The sequence below is a fragment of the Vicia villosa genome, linkage group LG4 (assembly GCF_029867415.1).
Source record: "Vicia villosa cultivar HV-30 ecotype Madison, WI linkage group LG4, Vvil1.0, whole genome shotgun sequence".
NCBI lineage: Eukaryota > Viridiplantae > Streptophyta > Magnoliopsida > Fabales > Fabaceae > Vicia > Vicia villosa.
The window spans coordinates 75,102,461-75,116,178 of NC_081183.1; the positions used below are offsets into that span (position 1 = coordinate 75,102,461).

At 43.5% G+C, this 13,718-nt stretch overlaps 1 pseudogene; it reads right to left on the minus strand.

Annotated features, from left to right (window-relative positions):
• Positions 1 to 10,223: 10,223 nt before the first annotated feature.
• Positions 10,224 to 11,797, minus strand: LOC131597383 (protein FAR1-RELATED SEQUENCE 5-like; annotated as a pseudogene).
• Positions 11,798 to 13,718: the final 1,921 nt, after the last annotated feature.

Here is a 13,718-nt window from a genome sequence, read left to right on the forward strand (position 1 = left end):
CGTCCGAGCAAGAATGGCGAATTTCGACGTCCGACGAGTCCTAGTCGATGAAGGCAGCTCGGTCGATATCATGTACTCCCATCTCTTCCGAACACTCCAGCTGGACGACTCACACCTCACTCCCTATGTAGGTTCAGACCTCCAAGGTTTCAACGGAGCTACCACTAAACCATGGGGTTACGTCGAGCTGATTGTCACCTTCGGAGAGGGGGAGGCCTCTAGGCAAGTCAAAACCAGATTCTTGGTGATCAACTGCAAAACCCTATACAACTGCATCATTGGACGCCCCACTCTGGCCGAGCTAACCACCGTACCCTCCACTGTCCACCTGAAGATGAAGTTCTACACGAGGACAGGACGAGTGGCCACCATCAACGCCGATATTGAAGCCGCCAGAAGAATCTTCGACGCCTCCGTCAAAGGACTAGAACTGATCGCTCTGCCAACCAGCTCCAACAAAAAGCCAAGGGCCGAAGACAAGCACCCTTGAGAAGACCAGCATCAGACAACCAACGTCAGCTCAGTCGACCTGGATGCCCGGTTTGCAGAGGAAGAACCGAAGACCGGGGAAGAGGCGCGATCAAAGGCACCTCACCCCGTCCGACCTGTTCCAGACGGAGATTTCGAGCTTGTTCCCTTGGGCGACAACCCCGACAAAGCGGTAAAAATCGGTAAGGGCATCCCAGACCTTCCGAGGAAGCAGCTCGTGGCCTGTCTTCGAGCCAATGCCAATCTGTTCGCCTGGAGCGCCGCAGAAATGCCTGGACTCGACCCTGAGGTCGCCTGCCACCACCTCTCCATCGATCCAGCCGCAAAGGCCGTAGTTCAACGTAGGCGTCGACAGTCTCCCGAGAAAGCGGAGGCTGCCGAGAAAGCTTTAAAAGACCTCCTTGAGGCAAATTTTATTTCCGAGGCCAAATATTCAACTTGGCTCTCAAAATTTGTACTTGTTAAGAAATCTAATGGAAAATGGAGAATGTGTGTTGATTACACTGATGTTAATCGGGCATGTCCAAAAGACGCCTATCCTTTACCTAACATTGATAGACTGGTCGACAACTCGGCCGACTATAAACTATTGTCTTTTATGGATGCTTAGTCAGGTTACAACCAGATCCCCATGGCGAGGAGCGACAAGCAGTGCACGACGTTTATGACCGAGTTGGGCAACTATTACTACAACGTAATGCCCTTCGGCCTCAAAAACGCTGGGTCCACGTATCAACGGATGATGAACAAAGTGTTCCGAGGAGAGATCGGCGACACCCTCGAGGTATACATGGATGATATGATCGTCAAATCTCGAGAAGACACCGACCACACCTCCCATCTCGAGCGCGTATTCGAGCGGGCCAGATCTTGCAAGATGCGCTTCAACCTGGAGAAATGCACCTTCGGCGTCCGAGCAAGCAAATTCCTCGATTTCTATCTGACCGAACGGGGAATAGAGGCCAACCCGGATAAATGCCGAGCATTCTCTGAACTCCCCACTCCTAACAATAAAAAATCTATCCAAGTCTTAAACAGGATGCTCACCGCACTATCACGTTTCGTCGCGAAATCCGCCCAGCACGCCCTCCCTTTCTTTAAACTACTACGCAAAGAAGCAGCCTTCGAATGGTCCAAAGAATGAGAGCAAGCACTTGCACACCTCAAGCAAGTACTCTCCAAACCGCCCGTCCTTTCTCGACCCGATGACAACGAACCTCTGTACCTTTACTTAGCCGTTTCGAACGAAGCAGTCAGCGCGGCTTTGATCTGAGAAACCGAAGACGGGCAAAAACCCGTATATTTCACCAGCAAAGCCCTACAAGGACCCGAGGTGCGATACCAACAGATCGAGAAAGTCGCCATGGCCCTAGTGATAGCGGCCAGAAGGCTGCGATATTATTTCCTCGCCCACACCATCTTCGTTCGAACAGATCAACCCATCAAGCAACTCCTCAGCCGACCAGACATGGCCGGCAGAATGCTAAGATGGTCCCTCGAGCTTTCGGAGTTCGACGTACAGTATGAAAGCAGGAGGGCATTAAAAGCTCAGGCGCTAGCAGACTTTGTAGCAGAGATGACCTCGATCACCGACTCGCCGGACCCGACCAAGAACAAATGGACCATCTACCTAGATGGCGCCTCAAGCAGTTCGGGAAGCGGAGTAGGCATTGTCTTAGAAAACGACGAAGGACTCATCGTCGAAGTATCTTTAGTCCTCTTTTTCAACACGTCGAACAACCAGGCCGAGTACGAAGCCCTCCTTGCAGGCCTGAGACTCGCCGAGGACGTAGGCGCACGGGAGATCAAGATCTATACAGACTCCCAACTCGTCGCATCCCACATCAGCGGCGACTACCAAGCCAAAAACGACGTACTTGCCGAATACCTCACACTCGTCAAGGATAAGATGAAAAAATTCGCCAAAGCAGAAGTCGAGCATATTCCCCGAGAACACAACTCGCGCGCCGACATATTATCCAAACTTGCGAGCACGAGAAAGAAAGGGGGAAACAAATCGGTTATCCAGGAAATTCTACCCAGACCAAGTATAGGCGAAAACGCGCGAGCTCTACAAATATTCGCTATCGGGGACGACCACTGCTGGATGACCCCAGTATATAACTTCCTCACGAAAGACGAGCTCCCCGCTGACGCAAAAGAAGCTTCAGCGATTAAGAGACGAGCCTGTTCATACACTATCCTCGAAAACAAACTATATCGACGAGGCTTCTCCATCCCTCTCCTTAAATGCATCGACGCCTCGCAAGCACTTGAGGTACTCCAAGAGCTTCATGAAGGAATCAACGGCCAACACCTCGGCGGACGATCACTAGCGAGGAAAGCCCTCAGAGCCGGCTATTATTGGCCGACCATGCAGCAGGACGCCAAAGAATATGTCCAGAAATGCGACAAATGCCAGCGTCATGCCGACATGCACCTGGCTCCCCCGAACGAGCTCAAATCTCTCTCCTCACCTTGGCCTTTCTCCACATGGGGAATGGACCTCCTCGGACCTTTCCCGGTCGGATCCTACCAAAACAAATACCTGGTGGACGCTGTGGATTACTTCACGAAATGGATTGAAGTTGAAGCGCTTGCTAAAATCACATCCCAAAACGTACTCCGATTTTACAAGCGGAACATACTCGCTCGGTTCGGGGTGCCACAGGCGATAATAACCGATAACGGCACCCAGTTCACGGACAGAAAATTCCAGGAATTCGTGGCCAAACTCGGGACGAAACAACACTTCACTTCGGTCGAGCACCCTCAAACCAACGGACAAGCTGAAGCCGCCAACCGGGTCATTCTCTGGGACTAAAGAGAAGGTTGGGCGAGGCGAAAAAAGCTTGGGTCGAAGAGCTGCACAGCATCCTCTGGGCATACAGAACAACCCCACATTCGAGCACCGGGGAAACTCCGTTCAGGTTAACCTATGGCACCGAGGCCGTGATCCCCGTGGAGATCCGAGAACCCTCTCGTCGGACTGAGTCACCCCTCGAGGAAGAACTCAACGACGAAGCTATGAGGGAAGAGCTCGATATGGTCGAGGAAATCCGAACAGGATCCTCCCTCCAAGAAGCGAAATTAAAACAACAGATAGCCTTAAGACATAACACTAAAGTTATCAAGCACGGATTCGAAGTCGGAGACTTAGTGCTCCGCAGGAACATGAAAGATTCGCGCGAGGGCAAACTAGCCCCGAACTGGGAAGGCCCATACCGAGTTTACGATAAAACCGAAAATGGTGCGTATTACCTCGAGAACCTTCTCGGCGAAAAACTTGCTCGACCTTGGAATGCTGAAAAACTCAGACGCTACTACAGTTAGAAACACCCTAACACTACCCGGCCGCTCGTAGCAAACACGAGACAAGGCTGGGAAAGGACTCGCGCCATGGTACGAGCGCGCATGCTCCACGACAGCATCGGTCGGATACCCCTAGCAAGAGGCGAAGCCGACCCCGCAGCGGGCCTAGCACACAAACCCCCCGCGGAAGTACCTGCACGGTAGAACCCTAGCTCGCGATGGGATCGTTCACGCTGCGAGCACGTGGCCCCGACCGCGGCCTCGAGCTCGCTTATAGCGCACACCCGCTCTGCGCACCCGGACCGTACAATACACGCCCGGGCTATAAACCTCGGTCGAGCACAAACATAAATATTCGAGCACAAACATAAATATTCGAGCACAAACATGAATATTCGACAATAAATATCAGATAAGCGCAAATAAACATTGAAGCATAAAATGCAGAATAGTATTAAAATCCGACCAAATTGGCCAACGATATCCAAATATTACAAAAATTATCCGGGCATCGCCCCACTAACTTTACGTTGGCACGCAGGCCACGAAACATTGGCACGCATGCCACAAAACATTGGCACGCAGGCCACAAAACGTTGGCACGCAGGCCACAACCAAAGGCAAACTGGTCAGACGTCACCATCCTCATCCTCGGCACCGTTTTCCTCACCCTGGGGCTCCTGCTCATCTTCCTAGTCTTCGAACTCCGAGTTTGATTCAATTCGCCCGTCCACAACCTTATTGTACGGACCAATGCCCCTCGTCACCAAGCACGGGTTGAGGACTTTCAGCTGATCTACCGCAGCTTTAAAACCAACCCCCAGGGTAGCAACACAGTCGACCTCCAGCTCCCTCACCTTGCCCAGAAGCTGGGAGCGCGTCATCAAGGTTTTCTCGTCTTCATCTTCCTCGGCAGCAGGGAGATGAGACCTCTCTAACTCAACAATTCGCTCACGGAGCCTTTTTCCCTCGGCCTCCAAATCCGCGACCTTGTTCTGCTCTTTGACGAGGTCTTCAACGATGCCTCTCTGGACCTCATACTTGTCTTTGTAATTTTCAAACTCGTGCTCCAGCTCATCATATTTGGTCTGCAGAGCATCATAGTCCTTCTTAGGACAGACACTTTGGGCATTGAGGGCCAAAGCCAAGGCGGCCACCCTCATCATCCCTTCAAGATCCTCGGACAAGTCCTTATCTCGAGCCGCCCGGTCTCGCTTGACTATATGCCTCACCTCCTCGCGCTCGAGCAGCACATTCCTCTTTGAGAAGATCCCTCTGTGCAGAGTACAAGAGGGCAGCACTATATCCTCCTCGGAAGGATTGTCGATGATAAGAGGACGAAGTTCCGGGGTCCCTTCATTCTTTTGCCTTTTCCCGGCTGGAGAACCACGCGAGGTCGTCCCAATCGACGAGGGAGAGCCACCGTCGGGGGCACCCGCAGCAGCCGCTTTAACCTCCTCGACCCGCGTCCGCTTCACGGTCAGCTTGACAGCCGCCTTGTTCTTTGCCCTCATCTTCACAACTTTGTCATGCAGGTCGGCCATTTTTCCTGCAAAATAAAGAGTTAGAACCAAAGGGATATTGCTCGAACAAGAAATAGCTATCTCACCTAACAAAATCATCGCGTCCCCGTAACTTCCGCACTCGAGGACAGCTTTGGTGTTGATATACCGAGGCTCCAGCATGGGGCCTCCATCTTCCTCGAATAGGGGATCCCCGTTAGGATACGTACATACGGCCGGTCTAAACCCGTCCACGAAAGATGTGAGCCGCTGGTACCCCCCTGTATCCCGCTCATTGAGATCCTCATCCCGGAAGATGTAATAGTCAGTCCCACGCTCAAAGTGATCAGGCTGCCACTCCAGCGGGAACCGAGCAGATGGACCTACCTTCTTCACTCCGTCCTCGATATACTCGCGCTCCTCGAACAAATGGTTCTCGGCATCAGGGATAAGTGGCTTAACCAAAAAATACCGACTCTTGAAATGCTTGATAGAGTCCTGATAAATGGCGAACAGCTTCTTCGGCTGCTTAAAAGACACCCAACTCCACTTGCCATCCGGGTCACGCAACCTCTGCAAATGAAATACCCTGAAGAAAAGAGGCAGAGTCGCTTCGACCTCCAAAAAACCACATACAACTTCAAAAGCCCTTAAGAACGCGAAAGCGTTGGGATGAAGCTGGGACGGGCACAGGCGCAGCCAACCGAAGACGCTCCGCTGCAAACAAGTGAATGGGAGTCGAAGGCCGACCTCCTTAAAGACGAACTCATACATAGCGAAGCGAGGACCAGGGAATTGCGAACAGATCCTCTGGTGAGACTTGGGCACAAAGGCGCCCCAAGAAGGCTCCTCGTCCTGGTCAAGGTCCTCGATAACGTTAAAAGCTTCCTTAGGACTCGTCGAGAAACGCAATGTAATCATCCTCGGAGCAACGGCCACCCATTCTTCAAGTTCCCTCGGGGAGGTCTCGACGATGGGAATGTCCCCTTGCGAACCAACAGCTTCATCCCCGTCTGAAATGTCGAAGACGATATCGTCCTTGTTCTCGTCGGCCATTTACCTGAAAAGCAGAGGAAACAGTGAATTCGACTGGTCAAATCCACCCTTCCACCGCAAGTCAAGTGAAAGGGCGAGGAAAAGGGATGAAGAGAATCCCGCCAATCACCGAATGACCGACGAGCTAATGCGCCCACAGAATAAAGTCGTCGCATACAGCGGAGGACGGTAGGCACGTTAACCTCCCCGGCAAACTCATATCCTCACCGAGACAGACAACCCCCACTGCTCGTGGCATTCAAACTACTCTTAATTAATCCTAAAGGCTAGACGTCTCATTCAAACATTCTTGCCCCGTTCACTCAAATCTCACTCGGCAAACGCATGGGAGAAACGATTATTTTCTAGAGCTACTCGGCTAATTCATGAACCTTGCTCGATACACTCATCAATCATGCCCGCCGCACTCAAAACTAATACATGAAACTTAAATAAAAACAAGAAGAAGACGAGGAACTTACTTGAAGGAGCGGAGAAGAGATGTACGAGACGAGGAGGAGAGCAGTGAACGAATCTTGAAGGTTTGAAAAATGTTAAGTGACAAATGAGTGATCTCCTCACTCCTTATATAGGGAAAAAGGCCAAAGGGTGTCATGATGGCCTAGGCAGCCTAGGAGGCGCCATCATTGCCTACACCCCAAAGGCGGCTCCATCCACAAAAAGAGGCCACGTGTCCCGAAGCATCTTGGGAACTCCAAAGGGCGCAGTCTACTTTCATCCCTAAAAACGGCGCAGAAATAATGACAACCTACACAGCTGACACCTGTCAATCGCGCTGACAGATGGTAACCGAAACGTGTCAAGTGAAAACCAAGGGACAACGCCTCCCCGGCTCCCATGGACACCGGCCGATCACCATTCGGTCTCATGACCTGCAGCGACTCCTCTCCCCGTCGACCTAAGCATACGAGGAGCTCACCGTTGAAAACCGTTGCTCGTGCTCGTGCTCGGCTAACCTCCTAGTTAAAGTCATCACCCTTACAAGACTAATGACTTGGGGGGCTCCTGTTCTAGACTGGGCCGAGCAGGCCCAGCTCTTATCACCAGCCGAGCAGGCCCAAGTCATTTGGGCCAAATTACTGGGCAACCGTCAAGAGTTGTCCACGCGCGAAGACACTAGCCGAGCAGGCCCAAATCATTTGGGCCCATTTACTGGGTAACCGTCAAGAGTTGTCCACGCGCGTAGACCACGCGTCACGCTTCAGCAAAGGATTCGGTCAACCATCTCCGAACCCTACGCCATGCACATCCAGAACGTGAGTCTCCTGCTGACTCAGCCCTAGCACGGGACGTTCTGACAGTTCCCTAGCACGTGGGCCTCCAATTGGATTTGGCCCAATTAGGGAACCTTGGCCCAGCGCTGGGGGCTATAAATACCCTCTTTCACTAGAGGGTCAGGTATTCCATTCTTCACTCTCAACCCTCATTCTCTGATAGCTACTAACTTAAGCATCGGAGGACCTTGCAGGTACCCCCCCATCTTGCTCTTCAAGCCAGATATTGCTGCCTTGACGATTCTTCTGATCAGGTACGATCAGAACCTACAGACTAGAATCGTTCCAACAGTAAATATTCTAGAACCTCTCCTACAATGTCTTACAATGCCTAGAACATGAGATTGTAATTGATGCTTGGCTGTTTCCAATGATCTCTTTATGCTTGAAGACAAGCTTGCTTGGATTGTTCATATTAGATTAAAAAAAAAATCATAATAAAATTAATTTATATCATACTATTAATATATTAATCATTTAAATTAATGCAAAAATTTGTAACGGGACACGATCAGTTAAATTCACGCAAAAAAATGTTATAACGGAACACGATCAGTTAAATTCATAATCAGTTAAAATTTGTATGTCAAAAGTTTTTTTGCCTTCTTATTTCACTTATTCTTTTGATGTAGTATGATTTGTAAACTTATTGAGTCAATTCTCTAAATATTTTTATTATTTACTTTTATCCATATTATTCATGTTATTCAAATAATACTACACTAATTTTTGTATACCCGTGCGGACGCACGGGTATGTTACTAGAACCATCTTACACCACCCTTCCCATCATTTCTCATGTTGTCACATGTACTAAAACCATCTTACACCACCCTCCCATTTCAACACATTTTCACTTCACTTTTAAATAACTTTTTTCTCTCTCTTCACTAAAACCACTTCATTAAAGTTTGAATTTCACAATGAATTTTTTTTCAAACATTAAAATTTCCTTTTTTTTTCTCTTTATCTTACGAATTCTTTATTTATTTTTATATAAAATTATTTAATACAATTGAATTTAAATTATTATTATTATTCATTTTACAGTTAAGTAATTTATTTTAAATTTATATTTATATTTAGATAGATTTTACACTATATAAAATCATTTTTATTTATTTACTATTATTAAAAATATTAATTAATATATTTTTAAATTTTCTCACACCTATTTTATTTTAATTAACATTTGTCTTTATTTGAGACACAAAATTTATATTTTTAATGTCAAATTATTTTCTTTTTCTCACGGGCCACTGTCAACAAAATATATATTTTATTTTAATAATCATTTATCTTTATTTAAAACACAAAATTCTTATTTTCAAATGTCAAAATTTTTATTTTTCTCACGGGACATTATCAGCAGAATATCTTTTTTTTAATTAACAATTGCCTTTATTTGAGCCATGAAATTTTTATTTTCAATTTGCAGCTATGTATTTTATTTTAATAAACATTTACCTTTATTTAAAACATAAAATTCTTATTTTCAAATGTCAAAATTTTTTATTTTTTTCACGGGGCATTATCAGCAATATATATATTTTTTAATTAACAATTACCTTTATTTGAGACACAAATATTTATTTCAATTTGCAGCTAAATATACATAAACATAACTCTTAATTTACAATATAGTTTTACACTACTAAATAATTTTTACCCGTGCAGACGCACGGGTATATTACTAGTACATGATAATGGTACTATAGTAAAAACAATATTATTTCTCTTACTTTTATACACTTTTTTAATATGTGTGAAATGGCGTGCTAGAGTCTGGATCACTCATTGTGGGACGGAGGGAGTATAAAGAATATTTTTTTATTTAGTATCCTTAAAGAGTGTCCTGAGGGGTCTGACTAGCATAACCCTTAATCTAAATATCTCATTTATGGGTTATTATTAGGCTGCAAATAGAGTCTGTATCTGCTCCATTTAACAAAATGTCTTGTTATCCGATTATTTGTTTAGATATGCGACACGTGTCAATTAGTTTTTTAAAGGTGCAGATTAAAAGTTTAAAGTAATTTTTTTAGCAATAAAACAGGAAATACCAAAATCAAATTTTGTACTTCTTCCTCAACTCAAACACGCTAAAAACACTCAAACCTAAATTAGAGAACCCAAAATCACATTTTCTTCTTCTTCTTCTTCTTCTTCTTCTTCTTCTTCTTCTTCTCCACCTCATGCAAATTATTTTTCCTTCTCTCCGCTGCCGTGCACTTTTGCTTCTCTCCGCCGCTGTGAACTTTTGCTTCTCTCCGCCATAAACTCAAATTTCTCGCCGCCGCAGTGGATTTTATGATAAAACTATGAAGTTGTTTAAGCTGATAAGAATAAAGGGAGTTGAGATTAGTGTTGAAGCTATAACTTTAGTCTTGTGTGTATGTGCAAATATGCTGATATGATTGAATTTAAATGGGAAAGAAAGTCATGAGTATGTTATTAAAGATGGATATGAAGATTATTTGTTTGTGAAAAAATGCATTGATAGGCACTTATGGAGAAGCACAAGCATATGGGTGATGCATAAAATATTTTCTGTGTTGTTTTGTAAAAGGATTGTGTGTTGGTAAAAAAATCAATACCTGCAATGACTACATAAGATACCATGTGTCTCAAATTTACGACAATCACAAGAAACTTTTTGTTCCATAGAATTTCCCATTACTATTCTCTCCTTTTCATTACCATAGTTTGTAACAACATGCATACCTTCATTCAAATTCTTTATGCAAGTATCTTGATATTCCTCACATTCTCTTGAAACTCCTCAAAAATTCTTGGAGCGTAAGCATTTCCAGCTTGTATGAGCATATGAGCCTTCTTCATTTTCAATTTAGGTAGCTTATGTCTTGACTCATATTCTGTTCACACTCATTGTTACGTTTACCATTGACAACCCTTTTGAAATGTATACAAAATTATACCAGATTTAAATCTGACTTCAAATGATTTTTCAATTCAGCATTAAAACTCTCACTTAATTGAGTATATCTCATACCTGTAGTGAATGTTTTTCGGACATAAGTCCATGCCCATTTTTCACGCAGTTGAAAAATCAAATGCAACCACAAACCTTCCAAAACACTATGCTCAACAGGTAAAGAATTCCATATATTCAAAAACTCACCTTCCTTTTCATGTAGATCTATGCATGCTTCAAAATCTGAACTGAACTTCACACTTTTTTGATATAGATGTTCACATGCTTTAGAGCTTTTTGTCTTATATGCCAAGTGCATAATCCATGAAATGTTTCAGGCATAACTAAAGAAATGGCCTTAGCCATTGCGGCATCTTGATCTGTTAGAATGGTTTTAGGTTTTTCTCCACCCATTGCTTGGAGAAAAGTTTCAAATAACCACTAAAAAGAAGGGATTGTTTCATCATATAGCAATGCTGCCCCAAAAATGACTGTTTGTCTATGATTATTAAGTCGAACAAATACTCCCAACGGTCGATAATCCTTATTTGTCTTATATGTGGTGTCAAAAGTAATGAAATCACCTAAGTAACCATAATCATTTATCATTTGTGCATCCGCCTAAAATATATTTGTTATTTGCTCTTCAACATCCATTTGAAAATCATAAAAAAATGAGGGATTTTCATTTTCTTGTTTGAAATACATCATCAATGCACCCACTTCACCATACTCTAGCGATTGACTTCTTTTGGTTCGAAGGTAATTCTTAAGATCTCTTCTTGTAAAGCCAATAGTCTCTATTCCCCCGACTTGCTTGGACATATATTCATGCACATCCTTTGGTCTTATTCCAGATTCATCTGCCAATACAATTTGTGATGCTTGTGCTTCAGAAAGTCAACAACTTTATATTTTCTTATCTTCTGATCAAGTGAAATACCCACACGTGCTTGACAATCCGTTCTGGTTTCTGCTCTAGGTTCCTCAACCTAATGTCGTCTTTTGTCAACACTTCGTATACCTTCTTTAAAGAACGTGAATCTTCTTGAAGTTAAAACTCCACCTATTCTACTTTTATTTGCATATTCTCTACGAATACCAAATCCAATTCTTTTACTGTACTCATTATAAAAGTCATAAGCCATCTCCTCAGATTCAAAATTCATTCCCAAGTGAAGTTCAATATTGATAATATTTTCTTGCCCATCTTGCACATTTTTTTTCATGAATAGATGTAGGGATCAAAGATGTGGACATTAAAGGAGATTCAGAGCTAGTAGTGAAACAATTAACCAAAGACTATAGAAAACTTGGTAAGATATGTCGCCGCAACATTGTGTTTGATGGAAAAGTTTGATAATGTGTCGATCAAGCATATCAGACGAGTCGACAACCAAGAGGCTAATTACTTAGCTCAATTGGCCTCAGGATACAGAATGTCAAGAGACTAGTTGGAGGAATTCATTGAGGTCAAAGACAAGATGATATAAGAAGAAGTACCAATAGAAAAAACTCGGGGGGAAAACCCAATACAAACCCCTAACTTGTTAAACCATGAGCATTATCCTCAAGAAGGAAAGGGAGTAGAACCTGTGAACAAAAGATACGCAGCTTGCCTTCGTTAGTCAGAGGATGTTCTAGCACAAAGAATTGTGGACCATGGTTCAGGAGCAAAGTACTCATGCTAGCAACCAAGGGGATGGCATTATGGTGTTGGAGTTGATCAACAATTTGGTTGAAGGCCATTGGAAAAGATGAGAGTGTTTGAAAGGAAAAACAGCAAAGGACGAAAGTTGTTTTAGAGGTTCTGAAATGAAAGCTAAAGAATGCAAAGAGAACGTAAAAAGAAAACTAAAGTGAAGGATAGAAAAACACTTAGAAAGAGGGGATTGAATAAGTGTGACTTCAATAACTTGTAAGATAAAAACAATGAACAAAATTATTTTTATCCTGGTTCGTTGTTAAAGAAACTACTCTAGTCCACCCCCTTAGAGTGATTTACCTCAACTGAGGATTTAATCCAATTGATTACAATGGTTATCCACTTAGAAACCTTCTAATTCTTCTAGAGTATACAAATCACAACTTGATCACTCTAGGAATTCTTCACTTAGAAACCTTCTAAGTCTTCTAGAGTCTACAGATCACAGCTTGATCACTCTAGGAACCTTTTACAAATAATGTAAAATAATGTTTACAAGAGTATAGATTGCTTCTAATAAAGCTGTAATCACAATAGTGATATTTCTCTTAAGTTCTAAGCTTAAAACTCACTAAATATTGCAAGAGTTTGTGAGGTTGAAGATGAAGTTCGTGAGTTTTGATTTTAATAGTGTTTCAGTATTTTGCACAAGTGTTCTACTTTGCTTTTGATCAGAACTTCTATTTATAGGCGCTGAGAGGAAATGACCGTTGGGAGCATTTAATGCTTTGCCTAAATAGTACAGCGCTGCATTTAATGTTTCTCACTTTTGTCAACTACCTTGAGCCTTGCTTTTGCTGCTTTTACTGACTTTGCCTTTTGTAGCTTCTAACGTTCCTTTTGTCAGTCAGAGATTAGACGTTTCAGCCTTTCATCTTGTACTTTCTTCTGGAGTCAGATTTTGTATGTAACAACGTTTGAATATCAGAGTCAACAGCTTTGGTGCAGAGCATCTTCTTGTCTTATGACTTTGAAGAGCTTGGGCGTGATACCATCAGAACTTTAGAGTTTCTGCTTCCGACTTCATTCTTCTGATGCTTTCAGTTCATGCTCTGATTATGCTTGACCATCTTCTGATGTCTTGCCCGAGCATGTTCTGATGAAGCCATCCAGAACCTTCTGAGTCAGTTGCTTCTGAGCGCTGATTTGTGCATACTCTTTATATATTTCCTGAAAGGGAAAATGCAAAGGATTAGAGTACCACATTATCTTATACAAAATTCATATATAATGTTATCATCGAAACATATAATATTGATCAGAACAAATCTTGTTCTAACAATCTCCCCCTTTTTTATGATAACAAAAACATATATAATTGATATGAATTTGTATCCAGAATATCAGATTAACAAAGACAATTACATAGTTATAGCATAAGCATATAATTTGATTGTGTGAATATGTCTCCCCCTGAGATTAAAAATCTCCCCCTAAAATTAATA